Below are 13,770 nucleotides of genomic sequence, written 5' to 3' on the forward strand. Positions count from 1 at the left end.
TAGTAATTTTGTCTCATGGCAATACATACCCTTCATGGGGTCATTTTGGCTTTATGGAGGATGCCTTATAAGAATTAGGATATTTAATAGTAAGGCCATCATTTAACCCTTTTTTTGGCTTTTTATATTTATACACCTTTGTAATTATTAATCATTTTTGTAAGTGACTCTTATTAGAGTCCATATAATAGGAGATACATGATTGTCCCACTGAAGGTTTATATTATAAATTTTTTAACAGTCGCAATTTACTGATATATATTTTTTTAGGAGCTTGTATAGGTATTCTTGAGCCTTAGTGGTTGGCTTGACTCGAGAATGCACATTACTTTAATGTTCATAATACCCTTGTTAATATTTTGAGTGCTGCTGTGGTACCGCATTGATTATTCAGCGGTGTCTATCGCAGCATTCGCCTTGCTTCAGTTTGCGGTCCTATGATTGGGTAATTCTCGTCACGTGATGGTCGGGACTGCATCCATATCGAGGCTTGGTTTTTATTATTATGTATTTAAACGCGACACGTCATTGCGTCGCCCGTTCCCCAGACGACGTCACATACTGACGAAACGTACGTCGGGAGGAGGAGACGCTCTGACGTGCTGCGTCTAGGTCCCGAAGGACGGGCGCTCGTAGAAGCCGGCCGGCTCGCAAAAATTTTTTTTAACGCTGACATTACTCTTTTTTATGTAAGTGCATCTACTTTTTATTAAACCTATCTCTGCGATACTTCACTATGTGGATTTCATCTTTCTTTCTGGTGACATATTCCGTTATGGTTGTCTGAGAAAGCCGTGTGCTTTGGCTGGCGTGTTTGGAGATTATCTAAAGGCCCTGGCTGGGTTTGGCCACAAGCACTCTATTTAGCATATCTGGTAAGAGTCCCCCTTATTTGGTGATCCTATTTGGTGGCGGCTTTTCCTGGTGTGCTCATTATCCTGTGTTATCTGCGGTACATCACCATATGCTGTATATATATTTCTTTTATGTTTTTCGGATTCCATATCCACCTACATCATTGGAGGAATATTATTTGGATCATCAGCAGCAGTTTCCATTAAGACCCTTGCTGGGGGTTTTCCAGCTGCAAGCCCTAAATGCTTGCCCTTCTGGTAAGCGCATAGCTTTTTTATCCTTTCACTGGTGGAGGAGTTCTGTTTGCTAATCACGGTTAAAAACTTCACTCAACATTAACCTGAATTTTCAAAATATTTTTATTGTTCATTGGACACTTATGGACACTTAATATATATAATTTTTTTTTTCATTTATTTTTCATATATATATATATATAAAATGTTTGGGGTAATTTTGTGATAACATTGTACGACATAAAAAAAAAAAAAACTATCACCATTTTATACTCTGGGGTGTTTTTGCTTTCAGAAAATATTTTATGTTTTGGAGGTTTTATGTAATCTTCAGGCCTAAAATGATTTGTGTGTAAAAAAAAAAAACACCTACTGGTGACTGCCAGAATCACAGCCTGATAACAGCCACGGGGATACAATGCCACCAGCAGGTGAAATAGCAGAATTGCAGGTACCTGACAGCTTTATATATATATGTATATATATATGTTTGTAGTTTTGGATAGATTGGCAAAGAATAAACATTTCTCTTTGTATCTCCCTCTGTGATCTCTTTGGGGAATTTTTCATCCTTTAACCCTTTTGCTGCCACTGTCTGTGACACTAGTACATGAAATATGGGGGGGGTTGGAAATATCACCAAGACAACAATAAAACATTATCAGATGTTGTAACTAGAGTTGTCCCGATACCTCTTTTTTAAGACCGAGTACAAGTACCGATACTTTTATTTCAAGCACTCTCCAGTACCGATTACCGATACTTGTTTTTAATGTCATGTGACAGTGGCACTAATATCCAGCACTGATGACACATAAAAAATATAAAAAAAAAAAAAAAAAAATACCAAAATCCCCCCAACAGGGCTGATGAAAAAAAAAAAAAAAAAAAAAGAATTGTAATATATAAATATTTTTTATTTATTTAACCACTTCCCGACCTCCTCATGTACATATACGTCAGCAGAATGGCACGGACAGGCACATGTACGTACCTGTACGTCCTCTGCTAGACGTGGGTGGGGGGTCCGATCGGGACCCCCCCGGTACATGCGGAGGTCGGGTCCGCTCGGGGAGCGATCCGGGACGACGGCGCGATCGCTCCCCGGAGCTGAAGAACGGGGAGAGCCGCGTGTACACGCGGCTTCCGCGTGCTTCACTGTGTCGGCGCATCGATCGCGTCATTCCTTTTATAGGGAAGACTCGATCGATGACGTCATTCCTACAGCCACACCCCCCTACACTAGTAAACACACACAAAGTAAACCCTAAATTCCTACAGCGCCCCCTGTGGTTAACTCCCAAACTGCAACTGTCATTTTCACAATAAACAATGCAATTTAAATGCATTTTTTGCTGTGAAAATGACAATTGTCCCAAAAATGTGTCAAAATTGTCCGAAGTGTCCGCCATAATGTCGCAGTCACGAAAAAAATCGCTGATCGCCGCCATTAGTAGTAAAAAAAATAAAAAAAATAAAAATGCAAAAAAACTATCCCCTATTTTGTAAACGCTATAAATTTTGCGCAAACCAACCGATAAACGATTATTGCGATTTTTTTTTACCAAAAATAGGTAGAAGAATACGTATCGGCCTAAACTGAGGAAAAAATGTTTTTATATATGTTTTTGGGGGATATTTATTACAGCAAAAAGTAAAAAATATTGCATTTTTTTCAAAATTGTCGCTCTATTTTTGTTTATAGCGCAAAAAATAAAAACCGCAGAGGTGATCAAATACCACCAAAAGAAAGCTCTATTTGTGGGGGAAAAAAGGACGCCAATTTTGTTTGGGAGCCACGTCACACGACCGCGCAATTGTCTGTTAAAGCGACGCAGTCCCGAACTGTAAAAACCCCTTGGGTCTTTAGGCAGCAATATGGTCCGGGGCTTAAGTGGTTAAAGAAAAAGTTGTAAAATATTTAAAAATAAAAACTACTGACACGGACTGTCTCACAGTTTTTATTTTTAGTTCGTTTTTTTTTTTTAAATAAATAAAGAGTTGTAAAAAATTTAAATTGTAAAAAAAAAAAAACTACTGACGCGGACTGTGTCTGTAGTTTTTATTTTTTATTTACAATTTTATTTTTTTACAACTCTTTATTTAAAAAAAGAAATAAATTAAAAATGAACTAAAAAATAGAAAACTACTGGCACAGTCCGTGTCAGTACTTTATTTTTTTTTTACAACTCTTTTTATTTAAATAAATAAAATAATATAATAAAAAATATTTATTTATTACAATTTTTTTTATCAGCCCTGTTGGGGGGGCTTTGGTGAGATATCTGGGGTGTTAACAGTAACAGTCTGGAGGAGTAGGAGGTCCTAGCAGGCTGTATTTGCATTAAAAAAACATTGCATGCGATTCGCACCGCATTGCCGCAAACTGTATGGCTGAAATCGCATCACATTCGCACCAAAATGGTACAGGACCTTTTTTTTTTTGGTCCACACTGGAATCGGATCGCATGGCTGTTCACACTAGGGTGACCACGTGTCCCGGATTGCCCGGGACAGTCCCGCATTTTGCAGGTCTGTCCCGGGCACCTTCATTCCAGGACAATACAGTGTCCCGGAATGAAACTGACACAGTCACCCCCCAAGCCAAACTAATTCCCCCAAAAATGGCCGCCACATCACCGCTTTACTCACTGACAGTACTTATCCTGGCCGGGAATGCATGGAGGAGCACAATCCCCGCCCCCTGCTTGTGATTGGAGAAATCATTAATCCCGCCTCTTGTGTCCAATCACTGTGCTCATTCGTTACAGCACATTCCTATTTTTTTAGGAAGAGGGGTGTCCCTGAATGGCAGTTTGGAAATGTGGTCACCCTAACTCACACCCAATGCGATCCGATTTTGCACCATTTGACAGTTCGCACTGCGATATGCGAATCGATCTGGGAGGGGGGGGTGTCATTACCTTTCCATTGACACCTGCAGCGGTTCGCATAGGGCAGTGTAAACCGCCGGGCGGGGTGACATGCGACGCGGTAACTGGCGCTGGAAACGCACAGATTCTCGCAGCGCATACGTGTGAACCGAGCCAAAAACCCACCTGTAATGCTGGAGCTCCCATGATTGGAAAAACAAGTCACGTGATCGGAAGACCGCCCTGCTGGCTCCCAATTGCAAACAGTGATCTAGAGCTTCAGTGACAGCGCGGTCAGCGTGCTGGGGGGGAGGGGGTGCGCTCTCTGCATGGAACCTTGGAGCCCCATAGACGCACGTGTGCATTGGCTAGGGCATTAGGCCCCACCCACTCTGTGCTGCACAGTCAGGAAGAGGATCAGGAAGTTGCGCATCACATGGGGGTGCCTGTGTTTCGTCAGATTAGGCGACCCGTCAGAAAGTGTAATGGAAGTGACGATTCGTGGCCGGCCATCTTGGTACACCCCGTACTTGTCCACAGTAATGATACACTGAGAAGGGGGCAAGCGGCCATCTTGGTACACCCCGCACTCCTCCATAGTAATGATACACTGAGACAGGGGGGGAAAGCGGACATCTTGGTACACCCCGCACTCCTCCATAGTAATGATACACTGAGACAGGGGGGGAAAGCGGACATCTTGGTACACCCCGCACTCCTCCATAGTAATGATACACTGAGACGGGGGCAAGCGGCCATCTTGGTACACCCCGCACTCCTCCATAGTAATGATACACTGAGACAGGGGGGGAAAGCGGACATCTTGGTACACCCCGCACTCCTCCATAGTAATGATACACTTAGACGGGGCAAGCGGACATCTTGGTACACCCCGCACTCCTCCATAGTAATGATACACTGAGACGGGGGCAAGCGGACATCTTGGTACACCCCGCACTCTTCCATAGTAATGATACACTGAGACAGGGGCAAGCGGCCATCTTGGTACACCCCGCACGCCTCCATAGTAATGATACACTGAGACAGGGGCAAGTGGCCATCTTGGTACACCCACCAGAGTTTTGCATTTGACACTTTTTTTAACAGTAAACTGAATTACCGTACCGTTTTTCCCTAAACTGTGCACTCCATGTAAAGTCCCAACTTCTTCATAGCATTCCTTTCCCCTTTATACTTTAATTAATTTTTTCAGGATCAACACTTAACTAACAAAAAGAAGAAGAGACAGAGGATTGTGTTTGGAGTCTTTAATGAAAAGAGAAACCAATAAGATTACCGATATGTTACAGTTCCTCGTATGGAAGATACAAAAAGATATATAAGTGTAGCGCTTATAGTGATATGTTAAATATCAAAATACCATAGTATATGTAATAAAAATTACACAGAAACAAATAAATATAAAACGTAAATAAACGGTATGTACAACCCTTTAGGAAAAGAGAAGTGCCAATAAATGAATAATATAGTGTACTTGATGTAATATCCAGTGAAAAACAAAGTCCGACAAAACTTAGTGTTCAAAATAATTGATAATGTTGAAGTTCATATTTTCCACATGTCATTCAAGTGAGTGAATAAGATGAAAAGATGCTTGACTTCTAAAACGATATAATCCCACCACCGATAAAAGTGCAGGCTTACCGGAACTTATTGACCACTGGTGGCATATGCCAAGAGAGGTCAATCAAGGCTTGTTATGACGGATGTCAGAAAACGATCCTTGGCCGGGAATTGTAGACCCAATTGGATGATGTATCCGTGGATGGAATAGGTCCCCAGGGACAGACTGGAAACTGTACTGGTGTAGGACTCTCAAAACCAATTGGTTCAGTGAAATAATGGTGCATAAGAGGGAGAAAAGAGAGGTGGCCACATAGCGTAACTCCGTATGATAAAAAATTGCGTGTTTATTCACAGCTGACAAACTTACATTTGGCTGATGTAAAGATTTCTTGCATGCAAAAATGGGGCGACAGTGGACTCCACTGTCGCCCCATTTTTGCATGCAAGAAATCTTTACATCAGCCAAATGTAAGTTTGTCAGCTGTGAATAAACACGCAATTTATCATACGGAGTTACGCTATGTGGCCACCTCTCTTTTCTCCCTCTTATGCACCATTATTTCACTGAACCAATTGGTTTTGAGAGTCCTACACCAGTACAGTTTCCAGTCTGTCCCTGGGGACCTATTCCATCCACGGATACATCATCCAATTGGGTCTACAATTCCCGGCCAAGGATCGTTTTCTGACATCCGTCATAACAAGCCTTGATTGACCTCTCTTGGCATACGCCACTAGCGGTCAATAAGTTCCGGTAAGCCTGCACTTTTATCGGTGGTGGGATTATATCGTTTTAGAAGTCACGCATCTTTTCATCTTATTCACTCACTTGAATGACATGTGGAAAATATGAACTTCAACATTATCAATTATTTTGAACACTAAGTTTTGTCGGACTTTGTTTTTCACTGGATATTACATCAAGTACACTATATTATTCATTTATTGGCACTTCTCTTTTCCTAAAGGGTTGTACATACCGTTTATTTACGTTTTATATTTATTTGTTTCTGTGTAATTTTTATTACATATACTATGGTATTTTGATATTTAACATATCACTATAAGCGCTACACTTATATATCTTTTTGTCACTTTTGCTTTTTTGAATAAGCTGTGTTAGCAGCTACCATTATCACACTATTGGCAGCGCAGGGTATTCACTTTTCTTTCGTATGGAAGATACAAAAGAGATTTATTTCCAATAAAGATACAAAGAGATTTTTTTCCAATAAAGATACAAGAGATTTATTTCCAATAAAGATACAAAAGAGATTTATTTCAAATAAAGATACAAAGTATCGGACAAGTGATGACACCTCTGAGCGCAGACTGGGATGTAGGCAGGGTCTCCCATAGGAGATTGTGATTGGTGGGCTCGGTGACTCCGCTTCCGCACATGATCAGCATTCTGATCACCATTGTCACATGACGTAGCAGAACTAGGAGGGGGTGGGGTGGAGGGGTCAGTGGGAGGGGCTGTACACGGGGTCACTTACCTCCAACCAGGGCAGGATTCATCTGCTAAGTAACAGATTCAGAATACTGACTGTTAGTACATATAAATGGGGGGAATCGTAGAGGAGACGTACAAGATGATGGGTAGTAGTAGGTGAGTAGTACAGAAGAATAATGTGCAGGAGGTAGTACTAGCATGTTATTAGTAGAGAAGTGTGAGGTGCAGTGAGTAATAGAAGGTTAGTAGTAGAGGGAGTGCGATATGCAGGGGGTAGCATGTGACATGCAGGGGTTGGTAGTAGAGAAGTTGGTAGTAGCAGAGTTGTATCATGTGCAGTGGGTAGAACTGGTAATAGGTTAGGAGAAGTGTGATGTGAAGTGGATAGTATTGTTAGCAACAGAGAAGTATGATGTGCAGGGGGTAGTAGAGAAGTATGATATGCAGGGGGTAGTAGTAGAGAAGTATGATATGCAGGGGGTAGTAGAGAAGTATGATGTGCAGGGGGTAGTAGAGAAGTATAATGTGCAGGGGGTAGTAGAGAAGTATAATGTGCAGGGGGTAGTAGAGAAGTATGATATGCAGGGGGTAGTAGTAGAGAAGTATGATATGCAGGGGGTAGTAGTAGAGAAGTATGATATGCAGGGGGTAGTAGTAGTAGAGAAGTATGATATGCAGGGGGTAGTAGAGAAGTATGATGTGCACGGGGTAGTAGTAGTAGAGAAGTATGATGTGCAGGGGGTAGTAGAGAAGTATGATGTGCAGGGGGTAGTAGAGAAGTATGATGTGCAGGGGGTAGTAGAGAAGTATGATGTGCAGGGGGTAGTAGAGAAGTATGATGTGCAGGGGGTAGTAGAGAAGTATGATGTGCAGGGGGTAGTAGAGAAGTATAATGTGCAGGGGGTAGTAGAGAAGTATGATATGCAGGGGGTAGTAGTAGAGAAGTATGATATGCAGGGGGTAGTAGTAGAGAAGTATGATATGCAGGGGGTAGTAGTAGTAGAGAAGTATGATATGCAGGGGGTAGTAGAGAAGTATGATGTGCACGGGGTAGTAGTAGTAGAGAAGTATGATGTGCAGGGGGTAGTAGAGAAGTATGATGTGCAGGGGGTAGTAGAGAAGTATGATGTGCAGGGGGTAGTAGAGAAGTATGATGTGCAGGGGGTAGTAGAGAAGTATGATGTGCAGGGGGTAGTAGAGAAGTATGATGTGCAGGGGGTAGTAGAGAAGTATGATGTGCAGGGGGTAGTAGTGGTAGAGAAGTATGATGTGCAGGGGGTAGTAATAGTAGAGAAGTATGATGTGCAGGGGGTAGTAGCATGTTCATAGTAGAAGGGTGATGTGCAGTGGATAGTATTTTTAGCAACACAGAAGTGTGATGTGCAGGGAGTAGGACTGGTAGTAGTAGGTTAGTAGACGTGTGATGTGCAGTGGGTAGTAGTAGCATGTTTGTAGTAGAAAAGTACAATGTGCAGTGGGTAGGACTGGTAGTAGTAGGTTACTCTTAGAGACGTATGATGTGCAGGAGGAAGTAGTAGGCGAGCAGTACAGAAGAAAAATGTGCAGTGGGTAGTAGTAGAGAAGTGTGATGTGCAGTGAGTAGTAGTAGCATGTTAGTAGTAGAGATGTGCAGGGGGTAGGACTGGTGGTAGTAGGTTGTACAGGGGGTAGTAGTAGCATGTTAGTAGTAGAGACCTGTGACATGCAGTGGGTAGTAGTAGAGAAGTATGATGTGCAGTGTGTAGGAGGTTAATAGTAGAGAAGTGTGATGTGTAGGACTGGTAGTAGTATGTTGTACAAGGGGTAGTAGCATGTTAGTAGTAGACAAGTGTGATGTGTAGTGTTAGTACTGGTAGTAGGTAGTATGAGATGTGTAGTGGGTAGTAGTAGAGAAGTGTGATGTGCAATGGGTTGTAGTAGCATGTTGGTAGTAGAGAAGTGACATGCAGTAGGTAGTAGTAGGAGGTTAGTAGTAGAGAAGTGTGATGTGCAGGGGGTAGGACTGGTAGTTGTAGGTTGTGCAGGGGGTGGTAGCACGTTAGTAGTAGACAAGTGTGATGTGCAGTGTGAGTAGTGGGTAGTAATAGGTTAGTAGTACAGAAGTATGGATGTGTAGTAATAGGTCAGTGCTGGGTAGTAGGGTGTAGCATGGGATGTGTAGTGTAGGTAATAGGTCAGTGCTGGGTAGTATAGATAGTAGTAGGGTGTAGTATGGGATGAGTAGTATAGGTTAGTAGTAGGTCAGTGAGTAGTATAGATAGTAGTAGGGTGTAGTATGGGATGAGTAGTATAGGTTAGTAGTAGGTCAGTGCTGGGTAGTATAGATAGTAGTAGGGTGTAGTATGGGATGAGTAGTATAGATAGTAGTTGGTCAGTGATGGGTAGTATAGATAGTAGTAGGGAGTAGTATGGGATGTGTAGTATAGGTTAGTAGTAGGTCAGTGAGTAGTATAGATAGTAGTAGGGTGTAGTATGGGATGTGTAGGTAGTAATAGGTGAGTGCTGGGTAGTATAGATAGTAGTAGGGTGTAGTATGTGATGAGTAGTATAGGTTAGTAGTAGGTCAGTGCTGGGTAGTAGGGTGTAGCATGGGATGAGTAGTATAGATAGTAATAGGTCAGTGCTGGGTAGTAGGGTGTAGTATGGGATGTGTAGGTAGTAGTAGGTCAGTGCTGGGTAATATATATAGTAGTAGGGTGTAGTATGGGATGAGTAGTAATAGGTCAGTGGGTAGTATAGATAGTAGTAGGGTGTAGTATGGGATGAGTAGTAATAGGTCAGTGAGTAGTATGGATAGTAGTAGTGTGCGGTGAGTAGTATAGGAAGTAGACTCCCCCTCTGCTCACTCAGTAGCCCCGGGATGATAGAGTCCTCCTTGTCCCGGACAGGAATGGAGACAATCCCCCGGCGCCCCCTCCCCCGCACTCTCTCTCTGGTCTCTGTAGGATCAGGCAGCGGACAGGACAGCCCGTGTGATGTCACCGGCGCGACGGAAGGACCCCGGCGGGCAGTGAATGACGTCATCTCGGCGCGGCGGGAGGACGGGAGGACCCGGCTGGCGCGACTAAACAGAACGAGAAACGAAACCGGACGGTGAGCGGAGAGACAGCGAGAGATCCGGGGAGATCAGATTACACGGAGAAAGAGGAAAGAATCCCTCAGTCATAGGAAGACACCAACACACAGTGTATGGGGGAGGGGGTGTTTATTTACAATGTGTTCCTATATCTGTATCTCCCCCTCCCCCTGTCAGGTGACATCAGGAGATCCGTGCTGCTAACCCCTTCACTGCTGACCTCTGCCAACCCCCATCCCCCCCCCAGTGCTGGGATAGTGAGACTGACAATTACTCCATCCAGAGATACATGTTATATCCTGTGTGTGTGTGCAAACCTCCTACTACTACTACTACCCTCTACACATCCCCTACTCCCCACTGCACCCCCTACTCCCCACTGCACCCCCTACTACTACCACCAACTTCACCCTCACTGCACCCCCTACTACTCCCCGCTGCACCCTAATACTACCACCAACTTCACCCTCACTGCACCCCCCACTACTACCCACTGCTCCCTACTACTACCCTCTACACATCCCATACTCCCCACTACCACCCACTGCACTCCCTACTCCCCACTGCACCCTACTACTACCCACAACACCCTACTTTCACTACTACCCACTGCTCCCTACTACTACCCACTGCAGCCTCCTACTACCCACAACACCCTACTTTCACTACTACCCACTGCTCCCTACTACTACCCACTGCAGCCTCCTACTACCCACAACACCCTACTTTCACTACTACCCACTGCTCCCTACTACCACCCACAACACCCTACTACTTTCACTACTACCCACTGCAGCCCCCTACTACTTTCACTACTACCCACTGCACCCTACTACTACCAACTTCACCCTCACTGCACCCCCTACTACTACCCACTACTCATACCCACTGCAGCCTCCTACTACCCACAACACCCTACTACTTTCACTACTACCCACTGCTCCCTACTACTACCCACTGCAGCCTCCTACTACCCACAACACCCTACTACTTTCACTACTACCCACAACACCCTACTACTACCCACTGCTCCTTCCTACTACCCACTGCATCCTACTACCCGCGACACCCTACTACTACCACTACTATTACCTACTACTCCCTACTGCTAAGGATGAGCTCCGGCGTGTTTGCAAACCCCACATGCAGAGCCCACCAGGAAGTCTGCGCTAATCACAGGCAGGGAGACATTGTCCTGATACTCGGCTGCAGAGATCGGGAAATGTCTCCCTGCCTGTGATTAGCGTCGACTTCCTGGTGGGCTTTGCATGTGGGGTTTGCAAACACGCCGGAGCTCATCCTTACCCACTGCACCCTACTACTACTATTCACTACACCCTCCTACTACCCACGACACCCTACTACTACTACTACTATTCACTACACCCTACTACTACCCACTGCACAGTACTACTCCCTCCTACTACCCACGACACCCTACTACCCACGACACCCTACTACCCACGACACCCTACTACTATTCACTGCACCCTACTACTACCCACTGCACCCTACTACTACCCACTGCACCAAACTACTACCCACAACACCCTACTATTCACTACCACCCTACTACTACCCACTGCACCCTCCTACTACCTACCACTACCCGCTGCTCCCTCCTACTACCCATTGCATCCTACTACCCGCAACACCCTACTACTACTATTCACAACACCCTACTACTACCACTACTATTCACTACACCCTACCACTACTATTCACAACACCCTACTACTACTATTCACAACACCCTACTACTACCCACGACACCCTACTACTATTATTCACTACACCCTACTACTACCCACGACACCCTACTACTATTATTCACTACACCCTACTATTGGCACTACTACCCACGACACATCACACCCTACTACGACTAACCTCATACTAGTACAGTAATAGTGCTGCGCTGTAATATACTTGCTCCTGAATAGGAAAGGAATATCAAACTCTTGCAATGAATGTGAATCCTCACAAGGATAATGCAGATAAAATCGTTGCTATAGAAACATGTAGTGTGTCACATAGTGAGGGGGAGTGATCGGCAGATAAGTGTGATCCTCCGCAGAGAACACGCAACTCAAGTGAATAAAACAAAGTGAAGAGTTAAAATTAAGATAATAAAAGGAAAAATCCCAAATAACATAAATCAGAGCCGGAATTAAATACTAAATGATCGATCGATCGGTGACAATGTGACGATCAATATTATTATAAAATGAAAGATAAAAAAGAGAAGAAAGTGATGATGTGAGTGCGTAGTATAGAATGTGATACTACAAAGAGGAGTGGCGAGTCCCTCCACCATGCGGAGTAATGACACCGAAGTGTTCACCGACCTCTCACCTCATTGTAAGAGGACAAGCCGATTGTCTCCAGGGGTCCTCCTCTGGTTGGTCCAACTGGGAAGACTCTATGGTAAATGGTGCGTCCTCTGAGGAAGTCCGTTCCAGAGATCCTCCGCGTCGGTAAAAAAAGAGGTTCTGTTTAGCTGAGATTATTTGGCTAAAAACACGGCTAGTTTACTCACTCAAAAACAAACGTACGTGGAGTAGCGAGCTTGTAGTCACTTCTGGTGTATGTATCACTTGGTCCCGACACGTATCGTCACGCCCATGTGACTTCATCAGGTAGAAAAAGATCTCCTCTACTACTTACCTAATACTACCCACCACACTCCTCTACTACCTACCTAATACTACCCACCACACGCCTCTACAACTTACCCAATACTACCCACCACACTCCTCTACTACTTACCCAATACTACCCACCACACTCCTCTACTACTTACCCAATACTACCCACCACACTCCTCTACTACTTACCTAATGCTACCCACCACACTCCTCTACTACTTTCCTAATACTACCCACCACACTCCTCTACTACTTACCCAATACTACCCACCACACTCATTTACTACTTACCTAATACTACCCACTAAACATAAAACTCCTCTACTACTAACCTACCCACTACACATCATACTAGCTTACTACACCTAGTACACATCACACCCTACTACTACTACTAACCTTGTACTACCCACTACACATCATACTAGCTTACTACACATAACACTTCTCTGCTACCCCCTCCACCTCTATACGACTCCTAGTACTGGTCACTGTACATCACTTAATACACTACTACTACCCACCACCCTCCTCTACTATTTACCTAATACTGCCCACCACACTCATTTACTACTTACCTAATACTACCCACTACACATCAAACTCCTCTACTACTAACCTACCCACTAATCATCATACTAGTCTAGTACACATAGCACTTCTCTGCTACCCCCCTCCACCTCTATACTACTCCTATTACTGGCCACTGCACATCACTTAATACTAATACTACCCACCACACTCCTCTACTACTTTCCTAATACTACCCACCACACTCCTCTACTACTTTCCTAATACTACCCACCACACTCCTCTACTACTTACCTAATACTACCCACCACACTCATTTACTACTTACCTAATACTACCCACTACACATCAAACTCCTCTACTACTAACCTACCCACTAATCATCATACTAGTCTAGTACACATAGCACTTCTCTGCTACCCCCTCCACCTCTATACTACTCCTATTACTGGCCACTGCACATCACTTAATACTAATACTACCCACCACACTCCTCTACTACTTACCT

The 13,770-nt window shown here is 44.0% G+C and overlaps 1 protein-coding gene across 2 annotated transcripts in view; it reads left to right on the forward strand.

Annotated features, from left to right (window-relative positions):
- The first annotated feature begins 9,997 nt into the window (after window positions 1–9,997).
- The window catches only part of CMTR1 (cap methyltransferase 1), a 66,058-nt gene continuing 62,285 nt past the window's right edge, over window positions 9,998–13,770 (forward strand). The window contains exon 1 of one of the 2 annotated variants that reach the window (XM_040351800.1): window positions 9,998–10,100. The gene's annotated coding sequence lies outside the window, so the exon portion shown is untranslated. Of the gene's footprint in view, window positions 10,101–10,128; window positions 10,195–13,770 lie in introns of those variants that run through there. The other variant, XM_040351801.1, reaches the window with a different exon arrangement.

The sequence above is a fragment of the Rana temporaria genome, chromosome 4 (genome assembly GCF_905171775.1).
Source record: "Rana temporaria chromosome 4, aRanTem1.1, whole genome shotgun sequence".
In the NCBI taxonomy this organism is placed as follows: domain Eukaryota; kingdom Metazoa; phylum Chordata; class Amphibia; order Anura; family Ranidae; genus Rana; species Rana temporaria.